This window comes from Crocodylus siamensis, chromosome 9 (assembly GCF_052110815.1).
Source record: "Crocodylus siamensis isolate JL-2025a chromosome 9, ASM5211081v1, whole genome shotgun sequence".
NCBI lineage: Eukaryota > Metazoa > Chordata > Crocodylia > Crocodylidae > Crocodylus > Crocodylus siamensis.
This window is the reverse complement of record NC_143403.1, coordinates 30,855,250-30,882,834: the sequence shown is the minus strand read 5'-3', so window position 1 is coordinate 30,882,834 and position 27,585 is coordinate 30,855,250. Positions and strand designations below refer to the sequence as shown.

The window sequence follows — 27,585 nt, the reverse complement described above, 5'->3', positions numbered from 1 at the left end:
TCACGGGGCATGCAGGGCCCACAGGGCCTGCAGGAGGGGGGGTGATGCCGTGGGAGGGGTGGAGGGACGCCCCAGACGCGGCAGAAGAAGCGGTGGCTGGGGCTGCTCAATTAACTGGCATATTAACCAGGAATGGGGGATGCTGGATAACAGAGCTTTTACTGTACTTTAAAAATAACTAAGTTTGCATAATCAAAGCTATCTGCTCTCATAGGTATTGTACTATCTTTATACTGACTTCTTATTGTAAAGAGGGCAATCGTCTATTGGCAAGTCACTTCTAATATGTGCTTGATGTTCATATGTATCAGTGCTCACCAAATTGTTCTTTCTGAGTCTGATCCAACAGCCTCTTAAGTTAGTAGAAAATTCTCAAGCCCTGTGTGTGGCTGTGCTATGAGCCAAAGTGTGGGTTTTGGAATCTAGGACATCTGGTTCATTAGATGTCATAGTTCATATTAGAACTCATATATAAATGAGTTTTGCCATAAAGTAATGAATCCCTCCTATAGCCTTTGTGTTACATTTATAAAGAGAGCATGTTCAGTGTACTGACACTCACAATAGTTTTGTACATTGAGTTGCATGAAGTTAGATCCTCAGCTGGTGTAAATTAACACAGTCTTATTGCTTATTAGCTGGCACAGATGAACTTAAATCTGTTCAAGGAAGCAACTATGATGTTTTATAAATGAAAATTTTAGTTCTTAAAGTTTAAAAACCACTGTCTAATGCAGGATTCTTAGGTAAAATAAGTATGTGGAACAGTTAAAAAGCAAACTAAGCAGTAACTATATTTCCAGAATGAATGTATTTCTAATATCTCAAATTCTCTATAGCTTAGTAGCAAATAGAATATGTGCATAAGGTAACAATATTCACTTATTTATCTAAATGTACCTTTACTGATTTGCCTGTTTGTTTTTGATTCATTGTAGTGCAGATTAGGATAAACAATGGGTAGCATGGCAAACTGCAGTTGAAATAAGACTTCAGGTATTAAAAACAATTAATGTGCTCTAACTTCCCAAAATAATTACTTAAGAGCCCTTCTGAAGAAATCTAGAGAATAATTTTCAATCACTGGAATGAAAATGTCACAGTTTTGTGCTTTGGTAAATAAGCAGTTCACAGAGATGTCTTACTTATCACTATGGTATGCTTATTCATTAAGGGCTAATTGCAGAGGTCTCTAAATGAAACACTGCAAACCACATTCCACTCCAGTGCCAGTTTGTTTAAAGTCTGCAAAGCTTTATTATTAGCACGATTTAATTATGAAAATGGTAGCCATGGAGAATTCTGAACACATTCTTTCCCTTGATCATTAGTTACAGGGCAAAAATGAAACACTTTCAACAATGAAGGGTTCATATTTCAAGCTTATACAGTAGCTGCTAAAAGGCTATACTCAGAAAATCAATTTTATTAAAGTCCTTCAAGCACTAAAGGGACTTCCAGGCAACTAAGCAATTTTAAAAACATATCCACAAGCAGTGACTTTTTGATTCATGTTTTTAGCAGGGTTATATTTTGACTGTTTTCAATATCGTCCCCCAAAGCAGGGTCAGAAATGGTTTTGGGGGGGTAGACAGGGTGAGCAAGCCATGTTCTAACACAGCTTTGACTTGAATCTCTTGCCTTAAGATACAAAAAGAGGACTGGGGGTTGGATCCAAGAAGTCTGGTATGCTCTTAATGAAAACAAATCAGAAATCAGTGTTTTCACCTTTTTTCACTTTTCTTTTGTTGCTCAGGAAATTAAGCCCTGGTGCCTACTAAGAACTCTAGGTATTATTATTATTATTATTTGAGCCAGAACTTAACAGGAACTTATTTCCATATAGATAAAGGGACAGTACCTACAGAGAAGGAAAACAGAGCTTTTGAATTGTGTTTTAAGTGTGTGGGGTGGGAAAATGTATCCTTCTTTAGATTTAAGTTTTTTAATAAAATATCTATATATCATTTAAGTAAGCCTAATCATTAACAAGGAAAAAATGATTCATGATATATAAGTAAAACTGTTCATATGCAAAAAAAGGAAGAGCATGAGTAAAAGGAAAGAGAAAAAATGTTGAATGCCATTGGAAAAGCAAGGTAGGAATCAGTGTAAATGAACTAACAAATTCACAACTTGTATAAAACAGCATAAATTATCTGAAGTCAACAGTGCTGTGCTAGTTATATCAGGTCAATAGTTGGCCCAAAAAATTTGGGATGGAATCAAACTGTTGCCCTCATTTACACAGTTGATGAGCTGGACTTCCAGGAATTACATTTATGAGCACCTAAGAAATACTATCACTATAGAGATAAAATAAACTCCAGATAGGAATATTTCCTCTCAACAAATTAGCTTTTTCTTTAAAAGTTCATTATCTATACCTTTTCCGATTACGAAGTTATAAATCGCAGGTGCGATCTATTGCTGAGTGATTTCTTTCAGGCTTGTATTTCATATGTTCAAATATATGGCAGGTGCAGGGAAGGAAGGTTGTATAAGCCTAACTAATTTATTATCTCCACATACGACCTCCAGATAATCAAGAACATACTATACTATAACATAGTGAAAAAGAGCCAAAAAATACTATCCTTTTGCATAGAGAACACAGGATCTGTAGCTTCCATCTGAATAGGCACATCACAGTATGCAGAGTGCTGAATAAGAGTATTCACATATGTGCCAAGAACGCATGAATATTTCCTCCAAGATCATTAGGTCTAATCCTGCCCAGCATTGCATTGCTACATCACAGGGGTTTGGGGTATGTTCTGCTTGGAGCAAGATGCCAATTCTGTTCTGACGATGTAACTCTTAGGCTAGGGGTAGGCAAAATGCGGCCTGGGGCTGGATGTGGCCCACCAGGTAAGTCTATCTGGCCCATGGGGCCCCTAAAAATTTTAGAAAATTAATATTAATTTGTCCTGGGCTGCCTGTGATGCAGCCCTCGATGGCTTGCTGAAACTCAGTAAGCAGCCCTCTGCCCGAAATAATTGCCTGTCTCTGTCTTAGGCCATGTCTAGCCTAACTATTCATCAGTGCAGACAGTTTACAGAGGGTCTGAATATGCTTCTCAGAGTAAGGGACTTGCGAGCAGTGCTAACGCATGCACTCAGGACCTCTCTAAAATATCTACACTTTAATTGCCAGACTTGAATGTGTGTAGTGTGGGAAGGGGTGGGCGGGGTTTGTTTCTCTGGTAATCTAGGGTTTAGCAGGAAGGCAGAATAGATGTGGCCACAGAAAATTGTTTCCATTGCAAATCTATCCACAAATTAGTCCTGTCCAAATTCAGAATGCATGGGCAAGATTTTCAAAAAGTGCTCAGCATTGGTCGAATTCTGTTTCCATTTAAGTTAGCCATGAAACTCATATTGAATTCAGTGGAACAAACAGCCTTACTGAGAGTACTTTAGAAAAATTATGATCAATTGCATGCTTGCATACATGTCCAGTATTCCAAAAATTCTACTTTGGAGCCACAGAGGTTAGTCCAACATATTTTTTCAATTTCAATGTGTGAATTTATCCAAATTCCCCACATACTCCAGATTGAGCCATAACAGATTTTAGTGAGTATCATCAAATTCTTTTTTATTTTTATACATTAGGCTTTCTAGTTTTTAAGCCCCTGGTGAAAGCAATACATATATACCATTATAAATAAATTATTATGACAGGCTATTTTATTTTTTGCTTATGAAAGACCATTTCCTTCTGGTAGCCATAATGAATATAACTGATGGACAAAATTTCTTCCTGATGAACTTAAAATGTATCACTCAAATTCCTTGAACTCTGTGATGGATGTGACATTTTTTTTATTACAGAAAGTCAGGGAGTGGTGTTTTTTAGTTGTGTAAAATATACATTTGGAACTTACAAAGAAATAGTTTTCCCACCACAGCAAGCCTGACATTCACAACAGTGACTGCTCCTTCTCACCAAACAACCACCCTTCCAGAGAACCTCACCATACCTTTGTAGACCTTTCTGCAACTCCAGAGGGAGAAAAGTGCTAAGACTCTATTAATTCCAATTCAGATTTTTCATTATTGTCAGCATTGGTGTGGGACTTAGATAAAACAGTGATGAGCAGCAGAAGAAAACCCTAATAGTTCAGTTGTAAATCAGCCTATACCTGTGCAGAAGAATAATAGACAATCCTTTCCTATTCTGGGTGGCTTACCTGCATTGCAGAAGGGGAGCAAAGAAGAAAAGAAGCCTTTGGCTGTCTGCAGATGAGTGAATTCTTGGCTCCACATACCAGCCAACTCAGTTGACTCAGTGAGCAGTTGTGTGCACCAAGCTGAGGGTTGATGTAACTTGCTTCTTCCAGGATAAAAGGGGCAACAGGGTCTTCACTATAATTCATTTGGATGAATGGTGGACTTTTTGTTTAATAGCTATTTCATAAATTCCCAAACCATGTCTGGAATGAGAAGCAATATATTTGAAATTTTGCAGACAACTGAAGCAACACATTTCAACAAAACTGAAATGCTTCATTCCAGTTTACAGGGGTTTTCTCTTGGGGAAGGGGACAAAAATATTTTATAAAAACAATTGAGAATGAAATTTTATTTCAAGTTGGAAATCAAAATGCTTGGTTTAGAAAAAATCGAAACCCCCTCTTTTGAAAATTTTGTCCATGCCCTGCTTTCTCTTCAGGGCAGAGAATACAGCTCACTCCAAACTTGGGACAGAAGGTATAGCTGGACTGTGATAAGGATATTACTTTTAATGCATAGATCCTGGTCCCTTAAAATAGGGTTGAGCATAGACAATCCTGTGACCACAGGCAGGATAGTTCAGAAAAGACTAAGGCAGGGTTCTCATTGGCATACACTCCCACTGTTTCAAAAAGGAACACTACATTACTTTAAGGGATTCCAGTTAAAGTGTTCTCCTTGTAGGAAGGTCAAAATGTCTGTCTCCACTTCCATTAGCTGATGGTGACCCATGGCTTGAAGCTGTAAATGTCAGCTGAGCCTACAGTTTCATGATGTGTTAGTTCCCTGGACTTGCACAGTAGGAAAAAAAAATTCCTCTTGTTCTTCTTCAATACACGTATGCTGGAGATAGCAGGGTTTAGCTAGGCTCCTCTTCTATTGAACTAACTGACCATCTTGGGCAGGACCAAACAAATGAAATATCAGTAATAATGTACTGTGAACTCTAATTAACATATCTCCTTTGGTGACCCATCTTTAATAATAGCAGTGTGCTTGGTATAGCCTGAGACATGGGAATGGTTATGTCCTATATTCACCTGTTTCTTTATTCAGTGCTGTGCTAAGTAACAAACATTCTGGTGACATTGGAACAAAGGCAAGAATCACTTGCAAAGGAAGGAGAAAAAGCCTTCCTAACATGTCTCACATCTTACAACTTCACTTCAGGAACAAATGAAGGGCAAGATACACGGAAACAAATCTTGGTTTTAAAATGAATATTAATTAACAAACATGCTACAAGGCTTATGAGAACTAACTAGGAATGTAGGACACACTAGAAATACTCAAATCACAATAAGGATTACTGCTACCTTGTTAACTCTCATCACTGCAGTGCTACCCTCTTACCAGATCTTTTTTCCCATCATGCTTTTCTGGGGCCAGTTGTAGCCTTGAAGAAGCCACTGTCAACTGCTATTTCCACCTCTCTTCTAGTTGGTAAGAATTCTTAATTTCTTTATATCTTCCCCTATTTTTCCTCTTGCTATTCTTGAGGAGAGAGTGATTTACATAATTGTATATACCCTCAGCTCCCATGAACAGATGTTATGGACATCCTGGCTTTGTAGTCAGCAATGTAAAGAGAGACCTTAGAGTGGTCTCATTATGCTGCTCCTCCTATGTGTGTGGGAGCTAATCTAAGGGGTTTATCACCCTTCTGTAAGCTTACAGATACATAGTGGACTGGTTAAATGGCTTCAGAGGTGGCACTGCATGCCACTATGCAGTATTTTAGTGAGTATTCCCTTTCCTGCTCTGGAGTTCCCACTTTATGGGCAGTGAGGTCTCTGTAGAAATAGTGGGCAGGCATGTCTCTGTTGATGTGGCACTTGTGTAGGGGCTAGTAAGTGTTGAGGCCAAAGGCTTCCACAGGCTCATGACTATAGAACCAAAGATGCCAATGTCTCTTCAATGTGTTTCTTACTCTTCTTTTCAGACTTGGAAGTCCTCCTTGCAGTTTAACATTTAATTAGGGCTTTATGACTATTGCTCTGCCTCTCACAATGTATGATAATCAGAGGTCATTTGTTTAGTTCCTCTTCCTTCCTTCTGTGCCTTTCTCCCCTCCCGAAGTCTGCAATGAAGGCTTATAGGGTTTAATGCTGATTGAAGCATCATTATGGCTTGTAACACTATATTATTCCTCCTATAGAGAGGGCTGCAGTGCAAAGCCAGAGAAGGAAAATGATTGTCCACATGGCGGTTAAAAATAGTTAATGGGGTTGGAGTCTGCTAACAAAACACACGAGAAGTCAGCTACTGGTACTGTTGTCTGTATTCTATTAAAAGAGCAAAGTATAGGGGTCAACCTGTGCTCACTTTACTCCCTAGAGTAACATCAGAGACTCCAGGCTCTATTGCATTTTTCTCCCTATTTGTTATCAAATATTTTCTCTCTTTCCCCTCTCTACTATTTTTTCACTGCCTCTACTAACTGGGAATCCAATAATGTTTGATTTTTGAGCTGAACTTTCAAACCCACATGTTTTAAGTGGATCAAGCATTAAGCAAAGCAAGTTAACTTAGGGTTTGCAGCCTGAATTCCTCACATGTAACATACCGACTCCTGCAAACTTACTCATGTAAGTAGTCCTTGTTCTCAGAGGTAGTCTTCAGGACTGCTTGCAGCAGTGATGCATTACAGGATTAGCCCCTAGCAACTAATTTAAAAATGCCACACATTTGTGACCTGATCTTGAAGAATAAGGCCAGTTAAATAAATAAAGGTAAAGATATTCACTGTGTTCATGAAACTTAATGTACTCATTCAGGAGGATCCATTTAAACACTTAAAATATCAACCTTCCTGATTTTTCTTAAAGCAAATTTTTTATTTAACTTCTCTTCAGTTAACTTTTTCTCATCAAGACCATGGAGCGAATAAGTGTCTAAGCCAAAAGTAAGCTGTAATCAAACTATTTCTGAAGTGCCGAGAGGGCAATTAGGAAAAGTAACTAGTGGCCATCTAGACCTGAGAAACTGCTTTCAGAGGCTAAGGGATGGGACTTCATGCAGTTTGGTGCACAATTCTAACCAAGGTACAAATGCCCAGTTAGAGTTTTTAAGCTCATTGGTGCAAGGACTGTCTGTCTTTCTCTTTGTTTTTAACATGTGTCTGTACAGTATCTTAATACAGTAGAGGCCTTGTCTGAGACTGGGGCTTCCAGGGGTTATGACAATATGGGCACATCTACATATCACCCTATGTCACCCTAGCAATGTACTATGTTGCCATACAATGTGCTACAGTAATGTAGCGATCATGTGACTCTCCATGTGATTGGCAGCTACTTCACCATAGTGGCATACTACCCTGTTTTAGCGTGTCGTTACAGCGAAGTAGTGGTGAAAAATGACTGTGCAGGCAGTTACTGTGCTGCATTTTAGGACTTCTAAAAGGAAGTACTAAAGTACAGAGCCATAACAACATCACCATAGGGCTATGTGTAGATGCACCTTATACATGATAACACAAATGTGTTGACTTCTACATGTGATTAGTACAATTTCTCAGGTGTGTTTTTGTAAAGGCAGATAAAGGACCTGACAAAAACCCAGTGAAGTTAATGAGTGTTTTCACCAGATCCTTAGTATCCTGACTGAAGCACAGTCCTAGAAGCACGGCATCTTTAGAAAAAGGTTTCTCTGCTGGACATGTTTATCACACCTACCATAAGAGGAAAAACCCAATTTAGCATCTGTTATGTCAGAGTAACCTTACTAGAAAGCTGTGCTTTTCTTAACATGACTGCTTTGTTGGCTTTTGTTGACCTTTCCAAATACGGCTTTTTAGTATCTTCCAGCTTCACTGAATGCTCTAGTCAAAGTAAATCCAGCAGAATTCCAAAGGAAGTTTTCTCCTGTCTGGTGCTGACTGACTGTAACACTTCCAGAGTATTGCTTACTTGCAAAATGCACTGTTTTAATTTTAGTGTTAGTGATTTAAATTACAAATATTTTATTTCAGAGCTGTACAGGTCTCTTGTGTATAACTTATATGAAACCTTCCATTATTGCTTCTAGTATGTCTTTTTGTAATTAGACTTGATCATTGTTTGGTCAGGCTGTAAAGCTCTAGTTTTCTTATGCATCTAAGTCAGATGATTTAATCCTTAATTCATGCCATAATTCCAGTTTTGTTTTGTTTCCCAAATCTAGAAGTTAAAATTAGACTGTCATAATTATGAAGTTCCTGGATTTTTTTACAATAGTATGCCCCAGCTAGTTGATATTGATCTTCTGGTCTGATGTAGGAGGGAAGGATTGGAAGTTTACAGAAGCAAGTTGTCATATTGCCATGATGGGATGCAGCAAGTAGAGGGAGCTGCAGAATAACATAGCTGCCTTCATTCAAAGCTTAATATATTAGCTGCATTACCCCTTTAATGTCTGCTCAGAGAGGCTGGGAATCCTTATCTGCTGCTGGATGTGAGCTCAGCTCTATACAACCTAATAAAAGGTTGAATCAGTGAGACCTTCATAATAGATTCCATGAAGAAAAATTCCAAAGATTGTAGGGGACTAATAGACTTGAAAATATAAGGTTGGTTAGGGGACAAGAGGGTTGTGAGCATTCAGTGTAAAAAAGGAAGAAAATCAATACAAGTATATCACTAAGAAAAATGGTTTTAATGCGATAACCAGGAATGGATGGTGGCGGGAAGGAACTTGCACCCCCCATACCTTTGATTCCTGATCCACCCAAACTCTAAAACTATCTGCCTGGCAGTGGTAGCAGCATTTCTAGTCAGGCAGTGCTGAGGGAGACAGTGGTTCTCATGGTTCATTGTGCTCTTCTGATTCCTTCTAAACACTTTATTCCACGTGTGTTACTATCTCTTCTTTTTAATGGTGTTGATGTTCCACCAATCAAGCTATCCTTTGTTCTGCAATTCTGCTGTCTATCCACTGTTACTGATAAGGAAACTCCCATCCACAGCCCTGAAGACTGTTTTTAACTCATTTCAGTGAAGTTATTTTAGCTTCAATACAGCCCTAGGCCACTAGCATAATGTTTTTAACTGGAAAAAAATGTGTTGCCTCATATATGATGATGATACACTCCACCATCTGTGCCTTCCTTTTCAAAATTCTAGATCTGCCCGTGGAGATACCTATACAATTTTCAAATAACTGTTTGAGTGAAAAAACTTACCTGCTTATCTTGTGTTTCTTGTTAAGATGTGTGAGAATAATTTGTCTTGTATAATTTCCAATACTTCCATAAAACCAAAAGCGCATATGAGCCTCTTTCTTTGATGTTCTCTTTTGCAAAAGCATAATGGTTTGGTAGAAAGAACGATGTCAAAAAGCCTAAATATGACAGACTTAATGCACAGAGTTGGTGGATTATGTGGTCAAAGGTTTAAAAGATGATTGGTCACTCTTAAGAACAGCTTCTTAACAGCACTTTGTTCATATTAAAGGGGTGTCAGACTTTCAAAACTGTTCAGCACTTTCAAAACTAGTAGCTGACAGGTTTTCAAATAATACATTTAAAATAAGCATTCTTGAAAATCTGGCGACTACTACAATTGAAAAGGGAGGTAAGCTGTTGTGAAATTTAGTCCATAAACTAAGATTATTGTCAAAATTCCACAAAATTCACCAACGGTCTGTTGTAAGATTGGTCATAGCTGTCCCTAATACTATAATTAAATGTTCTGATAAATTATGCCAGCTTCTCTGTGGAGAGTGGCCCAAGACCCTACACGCAGCCTCGCTGAATTCAGTGGAACTCTACATAGGTAAGGGACTCTATATGTATTCATGATCCTGCAAGATCCAGGACTAAAACATTGAAACATCTAGAATTGCTACTATAGTATCTGCTACTATTTTTTTCTCAAGGACGAATGCAAAGCTGGTTCTGAGTCTAAAACCATTTTGAAATTGTTTATACAGGTCACATCTACATGAGATGCTAACTGCACAGTAACAGGCATTACTGCGCAGCAGCATTACTGAGTGGCTTTTTGGTGACTCTGACTGCACAGTACCTCATTACTACTGTGCAGTAAAATCACGTCACACTCCATGCCCTGTGACATTACTGCACAATAGTAACAAGCTACTGTGCAGTCAGCATCTTGTGTAGATGCAGCCACAGAGAAGTATTTCAAGAAAAAAGCTACTTCTCTTTTCACAGCAATAGTAGTGTTTTCAAACATTTTTCTTGGATATTCAAGATGCTAATACTTTTGAATGGACACATCTCTGAACATCACAAACATTTCAGTGTATTTTATCATTGAATTATCTTGCAGATATTCACTTCTATGCAATCAGCATCCAGTTTTCATTTACTTCAATGTCATTCATCTGCCCTAAGAGAAATTAGGATAAGGCTCAATATATTTAGCATTGAAACAAAACAAGTAGCTTGGTTTTCTTGTGGTTAAAAGCATATATTCTTTAGTTGTGAAAATGTAGAATATGTCAAGTGAAGAGGTGTGATATCAGTTTCAAACTAAAATCAATATACTGAAAATGGCAATATGACAATTTAAATAACCCATTTCCCCCCTTTATTCCATGTGGTTGTGAATCTTGAGGTATATTAACAACTGCTTTTGTATTTTTTTTAGTGAATGATTATACATTATGTATCAGCTTCTGAAACTGATCACCAGGGATCAACAGGTAATTCAAGACTATATTAAAAATATAATACTTATTTTTCAAAATGGTTTTACTATGTAACTTTTACTCTAAGGCTTGTTCTCAAACAGTTGACTACATATACTTGTGAGAGGACATACAGGTTGGTCATTATTTGTTCTCAACTGGATTAATGCAACTTTGTTTGCAACAGTTAGATTATTTTGTAATTATTCATAGTTACAGCTTCAGAATTTACTTTTCATGAATATTTCCCATTATCTACTTACAATTTTCTGTTTCTAGGACATCGTTGCTGAGAGATTCATTTGCCGAAGTACTTGTAGAAAGGACAGAAATATATACAAAGTGAATTAGATTTAATTTGAGCAAATACTGATGGACAAATATTCCCATCCATAGGAACCGTACGTGTAACCAGGGATTTTGTCTAAAGACTCGACAAATTTCAAGTATGCATTTTACATTAAATTAATATTATTTGTATTAAATGAATAGTTAATATAACACAGCATTATAGATTATATTTCTTATTGTCTCTGACTCATCTAAGCTGCCAGTTGGAATGCCCAGGTTTTACAGCATTTCTTTTCAAAGGGAGGATAAGGTTTGAGTTACCCTGCAGTAGCAAATCAACTGAATGTTTAAAAAGGTGTGGGAACTACAACATCTTTATGAGTGCTCTAATCCTGATGACCCCCTTGGTTATGGACATTTCTGTGATATATGTGACCTTGCCTTCCATTATAGACCCCCACCTTTGGCTTGGGGGCTGTAACTCTCACCAGTGTCAATTATCTTGTTGTAAGTGCCTGCAACTGTGGAGACTCTTGCTTTATCAGATGACCCCCTATTCTACATGCCAAATCCCCATTTGCCTAGTCTCTGAATTGGGTTTACTGACCCCTCCTGAAAGTCAAACCTAGATTTTTGCCTACATCTGGCAAAATGATTTTCCTCTAGATTCAGTGTTTGCGTAATGTTAATTTTTTAGCAACTGTTGACGTTTTCAAAAGAAATAGTTCAAAATAAGTCAGTAGAATCTTTTAAAGCAACCTGAGGAGTGTTTTTGATATATCCTCTCTGCACTCTAAGTATGAGGAGACTGTTGTCTATTACCATGATTTTACTGAAGACCTAGGTGTCACAAACTGCCATCATTCAGTTGGAGTAACTTCCCTAACTTCTTTTCAGGCGCAACTGAAATCAGGATCTCTTTTTAAAAGATTGGACTTAGATGTACCAACTGTAAAACAATGTTCTCCATGAAGAATAGCATACTACTGTTTACCCCATCGCAATGTTACCCCGACACCTTTAGGTTATAGGTAGATTCTGTTTCCAGGACATTCACTTCTTTGGTGGAGTCACTCAGGAATATTTCACGTGGAGCAGGGGTTGTGCTCCCTTTCCTTTCCACACCAAATCAGAATGAGCAGAGCTCTGAGCTTCTAGAATTTGAAATGCTGTCGCCTGATTTTGTTTGCCATTTGATTAAGCCACCTTTATCCAGACAAATTCTTACAGACATCAATGAAAGCATTTCATGCATTAAACCTACAGGATTGGGCCCTTTAATAGGAAAACAATGCAAAAAAATTCCACTCAATACCCAAATCTTCTCTCACTCCCCTGGTTTTATGCCCTTGTTGCTCCACATGGGTGTGAATGAGGTTACAACAAAGCCCCAGACAGGTAGAAATCAAGTTAATGCTGTGGATTTTATAGCAGTTGTCAAGAATATTCTCCCATATTCATGTGACTTTCTGCAGCAATGACTAGCTCAGGAGCAAAATTTCATATTTTTCACTAATGCTTTAATTAAATTTAAGGAATTGGTTATGTTTTGCAAAGGCATAAATACCACATGAATGGTGTTCCTTCACAAAGATTATTATTGAGTGGATCAGATAAATATGGCCCACAAATGTGCTGATTTACTCCATCTTGTAAAGCAAAACAATTTACGTATACAATTTAAACATTCTTTCTCCTTTTTTTCCACTAACCACATCCCTTGTGTGTATAATTGAGATTTCCTTGCCACCCAGAAGATAGCAAGAGTGCTCTTTAGGGCTTCATATCTTTTCTAACTGGGCACAGCTGGAGCGGCGTACTGTCGTCTTTAGAAACATGATCTGTGTGTGTATGTGCGTGTGCTGGGTTTGCATTAACTCCTGTCAGATGCTGCACACCTCTCACAACACTAGGGAGCAGGCTGACACAACTCTTATTGATATAGTTCAAGCAGGCAGCTGTCTGAACTTGCCCAATCTGCTGTAAATGTAATAATTGTTCTTTTATTCTTTAATAAACACACCATACATCTTATCAAAGAGAAGGCGAGAGAGGGAAAATTGCATTTTTCCACACAGGACTGCTCCATTTTATTTTATATCCCAAGTAGCCTTCTGTAAAGCCAAATGGTCCTCTTATTTTAAATTAGTGTCTTCTGGATTCCCTCCCCTCCCCCTTTTAGTCAAATTAACTTATTGATTAGAGCCCATTAGTATGTAATCGATTGTTAATTTGACTCGTCTTACAAATCATGTTTATGTATATCAATAAAAAATACAGATTGAAGTCATGTCACATTTATGATGCAGACTGACAAAGGGCCAGGGGGATTTAGAACTAAGCTTGTGCTCCATCCTGCTCATGTATAGATGTGAGAACAGGTACAGTTTTTTTACAGAGTAGCTTGTAAATGCTGTGAGTGGTGAGAGAACCTTTGGAGAAAAAGAAGAGAATGAGGAAGGCTAGGAAGGACTATTGAAAGAAAGAAGAATGGTTATAAAAATTGCTTTTCTATGTACGAGAGGCAAACAAAGGGAGAAGTTAGTCTCTGATCTGATACGCATCAGATGTTGTTTTGTATCTTGGGCAGATCGTTCCAGATTCAGAGCCATATACATATCTGTGTGGGTAACCTTAGGTCCTTTCCGTGAGAACCATGGGTACTTTGTAAACTTTCATGTTGGTTATTTGATTTCCTTTTGACACCCCGATAGAAATTATTTTCATTACTAGCATTCTTTCTGAGTTGAAAGACAAAAAGCGGATGACACTCTTGAAGGTTTTCACTTGTATAGTCTTATGTAGTTAGTGGCTAAGATTACAAACTCTATTCATCAGCTTGCTTTCAATGGTCAGGGACCCATACAAATATTAACTAGCCATCTTGCTTGTGGAAAATCTTGCTATCGTAAAAAAATAAAATAAAAAAAGCGGAAGGGAGAAGAGGGGCAACCAAGGTGAAGAGGCCTGCACAAGGGAACATGCACAAGCCAATGGCAGAAAAAGGACAAGCAGTTTGCACTCCTTCTGCTAAGCATTCCCTACAATTGACTGTATCTAATGAAAATGCAGATTATGTTTTCAGATATGCAAAGAGGTTTTAAATTCCTTTTACAGCAGATTAGTGTTAGACCTAAGTCTTGTTTCTTTCCTTATGAATAGTTTCTTGTGGAAAAAATCAGTTTCACTGGGGCTAAAACCGAGTCAAATTTGCTGACTGCTTTCATCCAAAAAAGGCTTTTATGAGAGGTCAAAACATTTTGGTTCCAATATGTCAAAACAAAGTGTTTTGAATTACACCAATTTACAAAATGGCCAAATACGATGAGAAAAGTGTTAAAAGAGGGGTTTTTTTTAAAAAAAAAAAAGAAAATAAAATGTTATAGATCAAGCAAAACTAATGCACATTTTTTAAAAACTTAATTGAGAAATTGCACTATTTCCATTCCAGGCTAACCTAATATGATTTTTTAAAAACTTGTATTTTTCTTTTTGTTTGGCCAACAAACCAAACAAATCAATTATTCTAACAGCTTTCTTGTAGATAGCTTTGTTTTCTTCCAAATGTGTTTCAGCAGCAGACTCTATGACCCTCCAGTGCTTGACAGATATAATCCATATGTTTCTCTTCTTATGAAATATGACTCTTATATAACAACTAAAAAGAGAAGGCCAGAAACATTTGCAGAACCATATAGCTTATTAGCCCCTAATCCATATTGAAAGAGACTTTAGTACAGTACAATATATGCTGTGCATGTGTGTAGATGGACAGATTAGTCTCTAAAAATCTGTAGAGTTGAGTTTTTTCTTGCCAACAGATTCCTTTACAGAAAAAGAAGAGAGAAGTCACTAACACAGCAAAGTTAGATTGTTCACGAACTAAACAAAGTTTTAAAATATACCTATTCTCAGTTTAACACAGTAAATTCTCTGTAGTTCAGTCTGAAAGGCAGCAAAGTTTGGGGCTTAGTGCTAAACGGAATCATTTGGTTTTATGCTCTGAAACCCAGGGAACTTTTTGTGAAATGGGCCCAGATTTAAATTGAAACTATCCATAAAGTTTTGCATAATGTAGCCCTGTCTATTCCTGCCTCCCTGTCCCAAACTGGCAAAACTGAACCTTCTAAAGAGACTCATAGCTAGGAGCTGACTTCCATTTCAAAGTGATTGTACACGTGGCACAACTAAAGGATTTAGGTTAATGTGAAGTGTTGAAGTATATAATTTGTTACCTTTATGGATATGTCTGAAATGGGGTTCCCACTCTGAGATTTCCAAAATGGTAAACTCTTTAAGGGTAACCCCTATATCTTGTGTGTGTGGTACAATAGGGGTTAAGCCTTTTTTTGGACATGCTGGTACTCATGATCATTGTAAATACTGAGTAGTAACACAGACTTTCATAAAATTTATAAGATAGGAAGTGTTCAGTTCTTGGAATTCTGTTCCATTTACCATTCTAAATTCTCAGGGCTGGACTGTTACTTGAGGTTCAGCATAGATAAAAATGACTTCTGCTACTATCAGTTAGGTCCCTGATCCAGTGAGGCACTTGAGCGTGTGCTTAAATTTAAGCACATGAGTAAGTAGTCCCTTCAGTGCAGGCAGGAGTCCTGTTGATGCCAGTGGAAGTAATTGAACATAATGCTCTGGTCACAGCACTTCACTTAATTGGACCCTATGTTCTTTGAGTGATGCTGTGTTCATTGTGTTAGGCTTACTCTGGCATGGATATAAAATAATTTGGGTATAAAATTAGGATATAAAAGTGAGATGACTAAACAAATATTTTGTGTGAAGCATATCCTATTTAAATGGTGAAGGAAGGTCAGAGGGAGTGTCCTGAAATAACTAACTTAGCATAGGGTTTGATTTACTGTTTATAGCAGTTGGTTTAAATGTACAAATTGTGTGCAAGGAAATCATATTCAACATGCTTCTAAAATGTCTCCAGAGATATTTATGATCCCTTTCTCATAGCCATGACCAGCAAAAAGGAAAAAGTTGAACTTTTTTTCTTCCCATTTTCTGGTACTGTAATTACTTCTAAATACAAACAGGAAAAATATTGAATTCCAAAAAGCCTAACTGGGAGGAAAGTTTTCACAGGCTAAAAAGTGCAAAAATATTTGTGCTGCATTTTAGTTTGTTTGATTTCCTTTTGGGTTGGTTTATTTTGTGGCATTAGCAGGAGAGGGCCTACCAATGCTATTGGCGTGTATTGTTAACCCAGGAATGTTTTTTGGCAGATGTAAAATTAGAAACAAATTTCATGTGTTCTGCAGTGCCCTCCAGTGCCTCAAAGGACAAGAACGGAGTATGTGGCTTTGTCAGAAGGACTCCAGGAAACCACGAAAAAACAGATTAGAAACAAAATTGGGAAAATTAAATAAATAAATAAAGGGAATAAAACATCTGTAGCAGATGCTTCAAGTCTTGGAATGCAAGAGGCAGTACAAAAAGACCACCAAGTCATGCTGATTGGACCAATCAATGGAATTTTTAGTTGGAGGAGAAACAAACTTGTCTTATTTAGAATCCTTTTTTAAGATAGTTTTTAATAATTTTTCCAAGATTTAAAGATAAGATGATTCCCTTAATACCTCATTCATACCTGTCTATTCAGGTATGCATGAGCAAGTAAACTGCAGCATCCTTTTCCCTCAGAATGAGAACAACATACAGCCAGTCTATCAAATTAAATGCAGACAGTTTTTCATGTCCAAGATTGCATATTTATAGATGATAGATGGTGAGATGTATGTATCTATAATGAAGCTTTTAGTACACATATTTTTGAACACACAACATGGCTATTATTTTCTAAACAAAAAGTGTCATTCTTTTACTCATAGCTTCTTGGCCAAATAGGTATGATATTGCTAAAGCAATGATTGAATAACTACTGAATGTGCTCCATTTATTGTAAAGTTACATTTGCTTCAGTGTTGCCATGGGGCTTTCAGAACAGTGCAGTGTAGAATAAGCAATACAAAAGACTGAAAGTAGAAAGTATTTTCTTGATAAAAATGTAGGTATATCTTGAACACTAGTGAGACTAGAGCTGGGTGAATACTGAAATTATTCTGTTGCAAATATTCATCTACAATTTTGAATTTATTTGCTTCAGTCCTGATTTGTGCACTGTTCTCAATGTTGAAGAGTTACAGGGACAAATGTGAAGTTTTAATGTGCCCATGCAAACATTTGTGGAAACTAGATTTGGCATTAACACATTCAAGAATTCTTGAAAGAAATGCTTGTGTTAATCCTGTCACTAAATGGAAATAACACCAGAGGGTTTATCCACCCAAAGTGACCTGAAGAAAAATATACTGCTTACAAAAGCTTGTTTAAGTCTATCCCAACAGTGCAGTTGATCCAGTGAAAAATATCACCCACAAAATTCCATGTAGAATTACTCATGTATGTAAACATAAATCAGTTTGAGACGGTCACATACATGACAAGAAATACATACAATCTATTTATCCAATGAATTAAAAGATGGACAAGTGTCCAAAAAGAGCTAGAATTCAGCAAGAGAGAAAATCAACACAGAATAGGTGTTGTTTCATACACTGTGCTGTGTACATTGAGTGCAATAAATAAATGTTTTTTATATATATATATATATATATGAACACAGTAATACTCTGAGATATTTCAAACACTTATAAACTATTCCAGTTCTATATTTTACCCATATTCTTCCCAAGAATATTTTGACCTTTGTAAAAAGCTGCAAAACCTTGACCTTGATTTTTAAAAATATGAATACTGACAAATGGAATATGTTTCTCAACTGTTATATTGTGAGTTAAAGTACTGCCCTTAAAGTGTAAAAAAGGTTTACACATTCTGTGTAGTTTGTGAAATGCAAAGGTTTAAATTGCATTTCGAAGTTCATTAGGAACATGTTGCATATCCTATTTGGGCAAATGCTTAGCAAATAAAACAGCTGAGATAGTTTGCGGGGGAGCAGCCTCTTTTGTATTGATATTTTAGTTCCCTTGTAAATTGTTTTGTTCTCTTGTCAGTCTCCTGTTTCATAGGTGACTCTGTTCTCTTCTTGTAATTCACCCTGAACCTTTGTTACGAACGGTAACACATCAAGTAAATAAATAAGGTTTAGTCCATACATTCCAATAACTGGAAAAAGGTGGACATAGTCATACAAAAGAAGAGGTGTGCTAAGAAAAATAAATTGTATTCTCTTCCTTGTTGCCTCTTATCCTACCCCTTGCCTATAAAAATGCATTGTGCACTTGAAGTTAGAGTACAAATTAAAACCACTTCAGACAATTTTAATTTATTCAACTGAGTGTTGAGCCCAGCTGGTGGAGAGCTGTGCTTTCACTGACTCCGTGCACTATATTAAATATTTGTGGATTTGCATAATACTAATTCCCTGCCCACCACTTGGACCCTGTTGATTTTTATTCTTGCTCTTGTTTAGTTCCAGTTACAATGTATCTAATTGTGTCCTACTTTCTGCATGCCTGTATTTCGTGGGTCTTGCATGGTTTCCTGTGCAATTTCCATTTTCCCCATCTGTGGGTGCTGTAGTGTATATGATATTTTGTCTTAGTAAAATCTTTCCATACTCTTTTCTACTGAAGGGGAGTAAAGCAAAAGGAGCAGGATCTTTTACAGCAAGTCTGACAACAGCCCTTTGCCTTCATATGGTTAAAATGAGCCTAGGCCAGACCTGTCCATTCTTTGCTTTTGCCCTGGATACAGAGCACTGTTCTTCAGAAGAGAATCATGAAGCTTGTGATCCTTTGACTTCAATGCATTCTCTAGCATAACTTTTCTGCACACTGCCTGTTGCTTTACTCTGAAAGGAAGATCAGGCTCTTAGACTGTAATCTTAGAGACATTTGGTTTTGGTTTTCATTTAAAGCTGATTAAATATAGTTTGTCATCCCATAGCTGTCTCAGGAAACATACTGTAGCTTGAGAGCAGCATTCAGTCTGTCTGTTTCTTTTTCTGACACCACAGCATTAGTACAGAACTGTACTATAGGAGGACTATGGAAACAAGCTTTAATTAAACTGAATCAGTCCAAAACAACAGTAGTCACTAATTAACAAAATCTGTGTGTTAAGTAATATGAATGTCATGATGCATATAAAACAAGGAAATACAGTTGACAGTTTGTCCTGACCTTGTCTCAGTTCTGTAGTAGATGTAGTAAAGAAACTTTACGGATATGTCTACTCGATTATATTAGTACAGCTGAAGTAGTATACCCAGCCCCCTACCACCACCACCACCTTGGGAGTGTGGCTTGGATAAAACTAGTATAAAGGTTGTTTATAGCTATATAACTTTTCCTTTAAGGTAAAATAAAGTAACTCCATATACACTATGGGTAGGAAGGGGTACGTGGGGAGGGGAGAAGAGGGAGACAGGGCAGTCATGCTAAAATTATATTGGTAAAATACTCATCTTTAACCAAGGTAGTTACACCACTGCAAAAATGCTTGGAAGTGATCTGACACAACCACAATAGTGAATGGGAAGGGGATGAGTTATGGACAAAACTTTAGCCTAAGGCTGATTTCTCAAATAGGGTTCATGGTTTTATGGCATCATTTTTTATGGGTGTTGCTATTAATTTCCTGTGGCTGAATGTTAGCTTCTGTAAAAGTAAACAAAACCTTAGGAGAGGATCTGACTGCTGACAAGATAGTTAATCCATCATGGTTTATCCTATCATAATAGTGTCATTATGGTCAATCAAGAAAATGTGTATTTATGGGCTTTGCAAAATGCATAAATATATATGCTGTATTCAAGAATTTGATTATGTAGGTTACTGACACCAAAACCACAAGCTGCTTCAGAGTCTATAGGTTGTATCACACAAATACGAATGTAGCAAGTTTTAGAAATGAATGCTTTTTCTCAATTGAAGAGATTTACAGTAAATAACATCTACAGCATTTTACAATATAATATATTGGATTGTAATAGATTAAATTGTGAATTTTAAATAGGTTTTAAAACACACATTAATTTCACCTGGGACAGTAAGTTGCTGCATAATCAATACTTCTGTGGGACTTAGGTAGTCACTGAGTGTGAGTATGTGGGGAGGGGCATACTTCATGGAAATGATGGAGGACATTTGTGTTGTACATCTATATGGGAAATATAGATGTGATTGTTGTGCAAGTTGGCGTACCCACACTAGCTTCAATCTATCTTAGCGGTGAGCAATTATTTTGGCTGGGGGGCCACTTTAGGAATTTTGGTGACCTACTATAGGGGAAGGAGTAGGGCTGACCTGGCCTGGTGCAGTGGGTGGGGAGAAGGGTCTGGTGCAATTGATCCTATCTGGCCTGGGCCTGTTCACCCCATGTCCACTGCTGGGGATGCTGGATGGAGAGAGTAGGTGGGGTCTCCATGGAGGCTGTCTGGGGACCCTATGGGCAGGGCACAGTCAGCCAGATGGATGGGATGGGGCCACAGGCAGGGAGTGGCATCTGGAAGTGGGATGGATGGGTGAGGCCAGGATCCACTCCCTGCAGTCCCTGCACCAGGCATCCATTCTGTGGGCAGGGACATGTGGGGCATGGATCACAGCTCTGCCCTGCGCCCCAGCCCCATGCTGTTACTGCCTCACGATTCCAGCCCTGGCCTCAGCCTCTGGCCACCACTTGCCATTTGTCCATGGCCCCATCCCATCCACCTGGCTAAGAGTGCCCTGTTCACAGGGGTCCTGGGCCAGTCTTCATGGAGACCCTGCCTGCCCGCATTATCTAGCGACTCTGGTGGTGGGTGCAGGGTGAATGGGCCAAGGTGCCCAGGGAGCAGGGCCAGGTCTGGTGAAAACAGAGACACTAGTGGTGGCAGCCAGAAAGACCCACCACTGTGGGGGCTGCCAGGAAGCAGAATCTGCCATGCTGCCCCCACCCTACTCTGCTGCATGCCTGGGGGTAGAGGGACTGGCTACATGCACCACAGCCTGGGCTGCTCCTCGCACCGGGGCCAGGCTGAGCTGAGGAACCCAGTGAGGGTCAGATAAAATTCCTTGGCCTGTCATATCTAGCCTGTGGGCTGTATTTTGCCCACCCCTGATATAGCTGGTATTGGTAACAATGGAAAAAAAGACAATAATTTCAGAGAAGACTGTACAACTGCCAAGGGTGCTGTGCACATGCTTAACTTAATAACCTACAATGAAGACCACATTGTAACTGCTGTTGTTATTCACACTATAGTTATGCATCTGCCTGGAGTCAGACTGTCATGTGCTGGGTCAATTGTAAGCTTGTATTGTAGCCTTTTCAGGTCAAGGATTGCCTCATACTATATAGTCTACTATGGGGTATTCTGCTGGCACAGCTGTCAGAAAGTACAGAGGAATCTGTACCAGCAAAGCTTTGCTTTTAATGAGGGGCAGTTGACTATGTTGATATAAAGCTTAGCTTTGCTGATATAGCTGTGGCAAAGTTTAGGAGTACTTTCCCAATACATTCTTCAGATGTATATTGCTCCTAGCATAGATGGAGCCTACAAGTTTGTACATTGCCTAGCACAATCAGACTTGATTATCATCTAGAATAGATCCTATGCATTCTACTGCATAATGCATTATAATTATTTGGTATCTCCTTGGCTGACATGGGTCTGTTCTTGTTGGCCAGAAAAAAAATTGTGTTGAATCCTACTTATAATGGCAAAGTACCAATAATTTTTGCCATAGAATGACTTTCCCTTTCTGAAATCAGCATACCTTTTAGCAAGATAATGAACAGAGCAGAATTATCATAGGGCTCCCCACCCACTTTATTTCTAGTCCCAAAATAGTTTGAAAATAAGCCTGTCATCAGGAGGTGAGATTGTGCTACTAACATGAAAGAAGTCAGTGAATGAACTTACTGTAGTGCCCTACATGTCAGTGGGTGCATCTATACCAGATGTTTACTGTGCAGCTGCCTAATTAGCTGCACAGTAAAGGTCTCCATTTGCACCTCTGTTAGGCAAGACAAAACTAATTTACTCTGCAGCAGGATAGTACTTGTATTTGCAAGTACTATCCTGCTGCAGAGTAAAAAATTCCACATCAGCACACGTGTAGATGCTTCCCGGCTGGCTGGGGACATGAGGGTGCCTTCAGTGTGGGGGAGGGCTTCCAGCTAGCCACATGCTGAAGCTCTCTTGTGCCCCAGCCAGCCCCTCTGAAGCATGTTGAGGCAGGGGAAGCAGCCCTAGGCTGGCGAGCTGACCCTGCCCCCTGGGTCCCCTGCCAGCTAGGGCTGCTCTAACTTGGTTCCACTTACTGCACCTGAATAAACTGCAGAGCTTATTGCTCCAGTTAATTGCTTCCAGGCACATGTTCAAACTGCATGCCTGGGAGCAATAAACTCTGGAGCAATAAGATCCGCAGTTTATTCGGGTACTGTAATAGCATGTGTAGACCCACCCAGTATGCTCTAAATCACCCAAGGCACAGATTACCAAGACTTAGTGCTTATGGTAAATACTAAACAAGCAATCACCATGATCCAGCAAAGTTTTAAACATGTATTTCACAAGCCAGATGCTCCTGTGGCCCAAGTAAACAGTTACATTTTGAAGTATCACCATTACTTAACCGTTGTGTATAGATTCTGCCTAAAAATTGAAAAGAAGGGCATTGTATATGTATTTTGAATCCACAAAGCCTTTAAGGATGTACAAACTTCTACTTAACTGTGTTCTTCCAACTCTACCCCTCAGCATGAAGTGAAACACTCCTGCAGTGGAGACCACTGAAAAATGAAATCCCTGCTGAGAGCAAATTTGTGAGATGCTGCAGGGAACTGGAGAGCTGGCATTACAATCTATTATTTCCTCTAGGGAGAGCTCTCACAGGATCTGCAGGATCTTGACAAAAAAGCTGTGATTTTCTGCAGCCTTCCCTTTGTGCACCGTTGGTATGAGATGTAGAGATGTTAAAAGAAGTAGTCATTCAGATCCAAAACCAAAGGCCACTGAAATCTCAATCATCATGGATAACAAATTCCTCTCTAGATTTGTGTGTTCTAAGTAAATGGCATCTTCAAAAGTGATATAAAGCACATCTGAGTAGGGAAGATGCTGCTCACTTCAAGAAGACCTGTGCACAAAATACCTTAGGTACTTTCCACAATCTTATGCTATAGGACCAGTTTTCTAAGCACATTAATTCATATAGTAAATTTTAATCATATATTTGGATATTTTAATATATTATTGGATTAGATAGGACACCACTCTGCTAACTTCCTTCAACACCAAGAAACTATAGTTATATTTCAATGTTTATTCTTCTTGACATGACAGAATCTGAACTTTAAACCTAGATGAACTATAGTAATACTCAAGCAGCAATGGTTTTCTGGAAGTCAGATCATCTGCATCTCTGTTCCAGAAGGCTGAAGATACACCTAGGGGATCATCTATTTTGGATCTTGTCCTGACCACCAGGAAAAACTTAGCGAAGGCTATGAAGCTTGGGAGGAAGTGATCCTGATATGATAGAATTTGTGATCCTGAGAAGGAAAAAGCAGGAGGTCAGCAGAATTAAGACACTAGAATTCAAAAAGGTGAATTTCAACCAATCCAGGAGATAATAGACATAGTCCCACAGGAAGACAGACTGAAGGATAAGGGCACCCAGGAAGGCTGAAAGTTTCTAAAGGGAACACTACTGAAAGCCCAACAACGGTTCTGACACAATAGAAGCACGTGGTGAATAGTAATTGACCAATGTGGCTGCATAAGGAGTTTCTGGGATACCGCAAATGCAAAAGAAAAGCACACAGGCTTGAAGGATGGTCAGGTCACCACAGAAGCATACCAGAAAACAGCACGAACTTGCAGAGAAAAATGAGGAAGACAAAGCTAAAAACTGACCTGCAGCTAATGAGGGAAATTAAGGACAATAAGAAAAATTCCTATAAGTATGTTGGCCAGAAAAGAAACATGAAGGAAGCTGCGGATCCACTGTTACATAACAGGGGTGAACTCTTAACAGGAGATGCAAAGAAAATGGAGCTACTCAACAGTTGCTTTATCTCAGGCTTCACAAAAAGCTAAGCTACAGCCAGACATAAGGCTTATTTGGATAAAAGAAGGGAACAAGCTGAGGGATGAGATATCAAAAGATCTCTGTTTATTTTACTGGGTTTGAATGAATTCAAATCAGCATGGGCTGATGAACTTCATCGCAGGCTGCTAAAGGAACTGGCAGAGGAGATCTCCGAGCCCTTGGCAATAATATTTATGAAGTCATGGGAGAAGGGTGAGGTACCAGAGGTCTGGAAAATGGCTAATGTAGTGTCCCTCTTTAAAAAGAAAAAGCATAAAGGGGGACTTGGGGAACTGTAGACCAGTTAGCCTTACCTTGATACCTGGGAAATTCCTGGAGCATATCCTAAGGAAGTCCATTTGCAAGCATCTGGAGGCATAAAGACTTATCACAAGTAGCCATCATGGATTTACTAAGAACAAATCCTGCCAAGCAAACCTGATCTCCTTCTTTGAGAAAGTAACTACTTGGATGGATGAAAGTATATAGGATTTCAGCAAAACTTTTGACAAAGTCCCACATGACCTTCTTGAAAATAAATTTGAGAAATGTGAGCTAGATAAAACTACTATAAGGTGGATAGATGTTGGAAGACAGGAGTGTAATTCAGAAGCATCTTGATGATTCAGAAAACTGGGCTGGAGTGAATAGGATGAAGTTCAATGTTAATAAATGCAAGGTGTTACATTTTGGGAAGAATAATCAAACACAAACAGGGTGACACCTGGCTGGATGACAGCACTACGGAGAAAGGTCTAGACGTGTTGGTAGATTTCAGACTCAGTATGAGTCTGCAGCGTCATGTAGCTTCACAAAAGATTAATGTAGTTTTGGGAGGCATCAATTGAAGCATTAATTGCAAGACATGGGAGGTGACAATGCCTCTTTACTATGTGCTGATTAGGCCTCATCTAAAATATTGTGGACAGTTTTGGGCTCCACATGCACTGGTTAAAGAGGGTACAGAGGCAGGTGGCAAAATGATAAAGAGCTTGGAAGGAAAGTCATACACAAAGAGGTTGAAGAAAACTGGCATGTTCAGCTTGCAGAAAAGGTGCTTTGAGGGGGGGCATGATAGCAGTCTTCAAACAGCTTAAGGACTGCCATAAATTGAATAGGACAGAGGCCAACATATTTAAATTTCAGCGAAGTAGATTTAGATTGGCTATTAGGAAAAAACATCATTATTGGTAGAACAGTAATGCAGTTCAAAAACTGTTTAGGGAAGCTGTGGAATCTCCATCATTGCAAGTGTTCAAGAAGAGGTTGGACAAGTACTGATCAGGGAGTAGCTCTACCTATATTCTGTAGTGGGTATTTCCCATGTTTTCAGGTTGTACTGGCTGCCACATGGGGCTGGAAAGGATTTCCCCCCAAGTCCTGCTGCTTACATGTGTTTTGGGAGGAGAAGGGGTCCTTCCTCAAATGTGCAGCCAAGGTTGGGGATTTTGTTTTGCATATTCCAATGCTCCTCCTGGGACTTAAATCTGCAAATTCCCGGCAAAAGAGCCTTGCCCCTCCTCTGAGTCAACCTGATCATCATATTTGAGGTCAGGAAATAATCTTACCCCTTGGTCAGATTTATGCAGACTAATGGGGGCTTTTGTCTTCCTCTAATAGCAGGCCTGGCTCTTTGCTTTCGATCTCTTGAGTGTATTTTAACAACCTTTGTAGCAGAAGGACATTGGCCACCATTGGCACCCAGCTTTAGCTGGGGCAGGTTAAGGCTTTTTGTCTTGTGGTTGTGTCACTGTTGACTGGATAATTTTATTAATAGGTTAAACAATGGATTTGTATAGGCTGGTTTGGATAAAGATGATCCTGCCTCTGGCGCAAGTTTGGCTATTCCAGTCCTACTTTTCTATGATTCTACTTAACATTTTTGACTACCAAATAAGGATCTAATTGGTAGGACTGTACTTTACCAAATCCTTGTTGGCTTGCCCATGAGTATCTGTTTAATTTCATATTCCTGTGAGATCTAAATCTAGTTTGATTCTCAAATCTTATGGTAAAACCTTTTTTTTAACTTTCCTTGTGTAGGATTAGACTTCAAATGTATATATGTGTGTGTGCATATACATATAAATTCAGTGTGTGTGTGTGTACATGTACACATAACAATATTTGACCAAGGTTGGCTGGTGTGGATATCTCAAGGTTCTGTGGTAGTGGATTTAGAAGAGAGCCATTCTTCTGGAGGTTACTGGAGTTCTTATTGCTGGCTGAGAAAAATTGTTCCTTTCATTTGATTGTGGTTCTTGCCTGTGACTTTTTGTTTCTTAATCTGTATTACTTGAAAAGAGTATGCCTGGAGTGAAAATCTCCTCATTGGTTTGTGGGAACGACTGATGCACTGAACTTCCGTATTCATTTTTTTTGCCTCCTGTACTCTCAGGTAGCTTAGCAAACTCAATGATTGTGGTTTCCTATCTCTGGTATATGTAATACTAGCTTGCTTGCCATGCACCATTGGCTTTTATAGTTCCCACCTAATTTCTGCTTCATTGTGGTTCATATTTCTTTGCCTTGGAATCACTTGGACTGGATCCCTGCTTTACTAGGACATCTCTTAGTCTTGCAATGTCATCCACTATAAAATTAAACTGAAATAAAATATGTTGGACCAGATGCTCAGCTAGGCCAGAAAAGCACTTAAAGCAGCTGGGATGGATGGGAGAGAATTTGAACCATGTTCATGCTTATCATGATCCTTAGACTGCTGGAGGATGGTCTATCCCTCCCCCCTTCATGTAATTAAAGCAGCCTCAACTCTGCTCTAAATTACACCTGGGTACAAAACACCCTCAAAGGCCAATTTAGCTCAGGATTATAAAAGCACAAAGTAAAAAAAGTTCTCCCATTAACCACCTTCTTACCCTTCTGTAACAGAACCTGGTGTAGAGGGGTAAGAAGGTGAGGCATAGGTTAGACCAGGGGCAATAATTTTGGGCAGAGGGCTGCTTACTGAGTTTTGGCAAGCCATTGAGGGCTACATGACAGGCAGCCAGGGGCAGATGCATATTAATTTTCTAAATTTTTTAGGGGCCCCACAGGGCAGATAGAAAGTTCTGGCAGGCTGCATCTGGCCTGTGGGCTGCGTTTTGTGCACCCCTGGGTTATACCCTTGACCCTGGGCCTCCTCTGTATGTCATAAACAATGCTTCCCTCCTCTCTTTTTTTGTCCAGAGGGCAAGAACTAAAATCTGGAGCCTTTAAAAACTTCCAATTTTAGAGTAAGATCAAGTCCTTACTCAAGCAAAACTTCCACTGACTTCAAAGGATCACTTCTTAAGTGCTTGAGTAAGATTTGTCCCATAATACATTGACTGGTGTAAGAGAAATGAAGGAAA

General features: G+C 38.9%; 1 long non-coding RNA gene across 1 annotated transcript in view; it reads left to right on the top strand.

The window, feature by feature from the left end:
- LOC149857265 (uncharacterized) overlaps window positions 1–27,585 on the top strand; it is a 673,033-nt gene that overhangs the window by 29,008 nt on the left and 616,440 nt on the right. The window contains exons 2-3 of the long non-coding RNA XR_016444089.1: window positions 10,832–10,886; window positions 11,151–11,317. This is a non-coding gene — a long non-coding RNA (uncharacterized LOC149857265). The remainder of the gene's footprint in view (window positions 1–10,831; window positions 10,887–11,150; window positions 11,318–27,585) is intronic.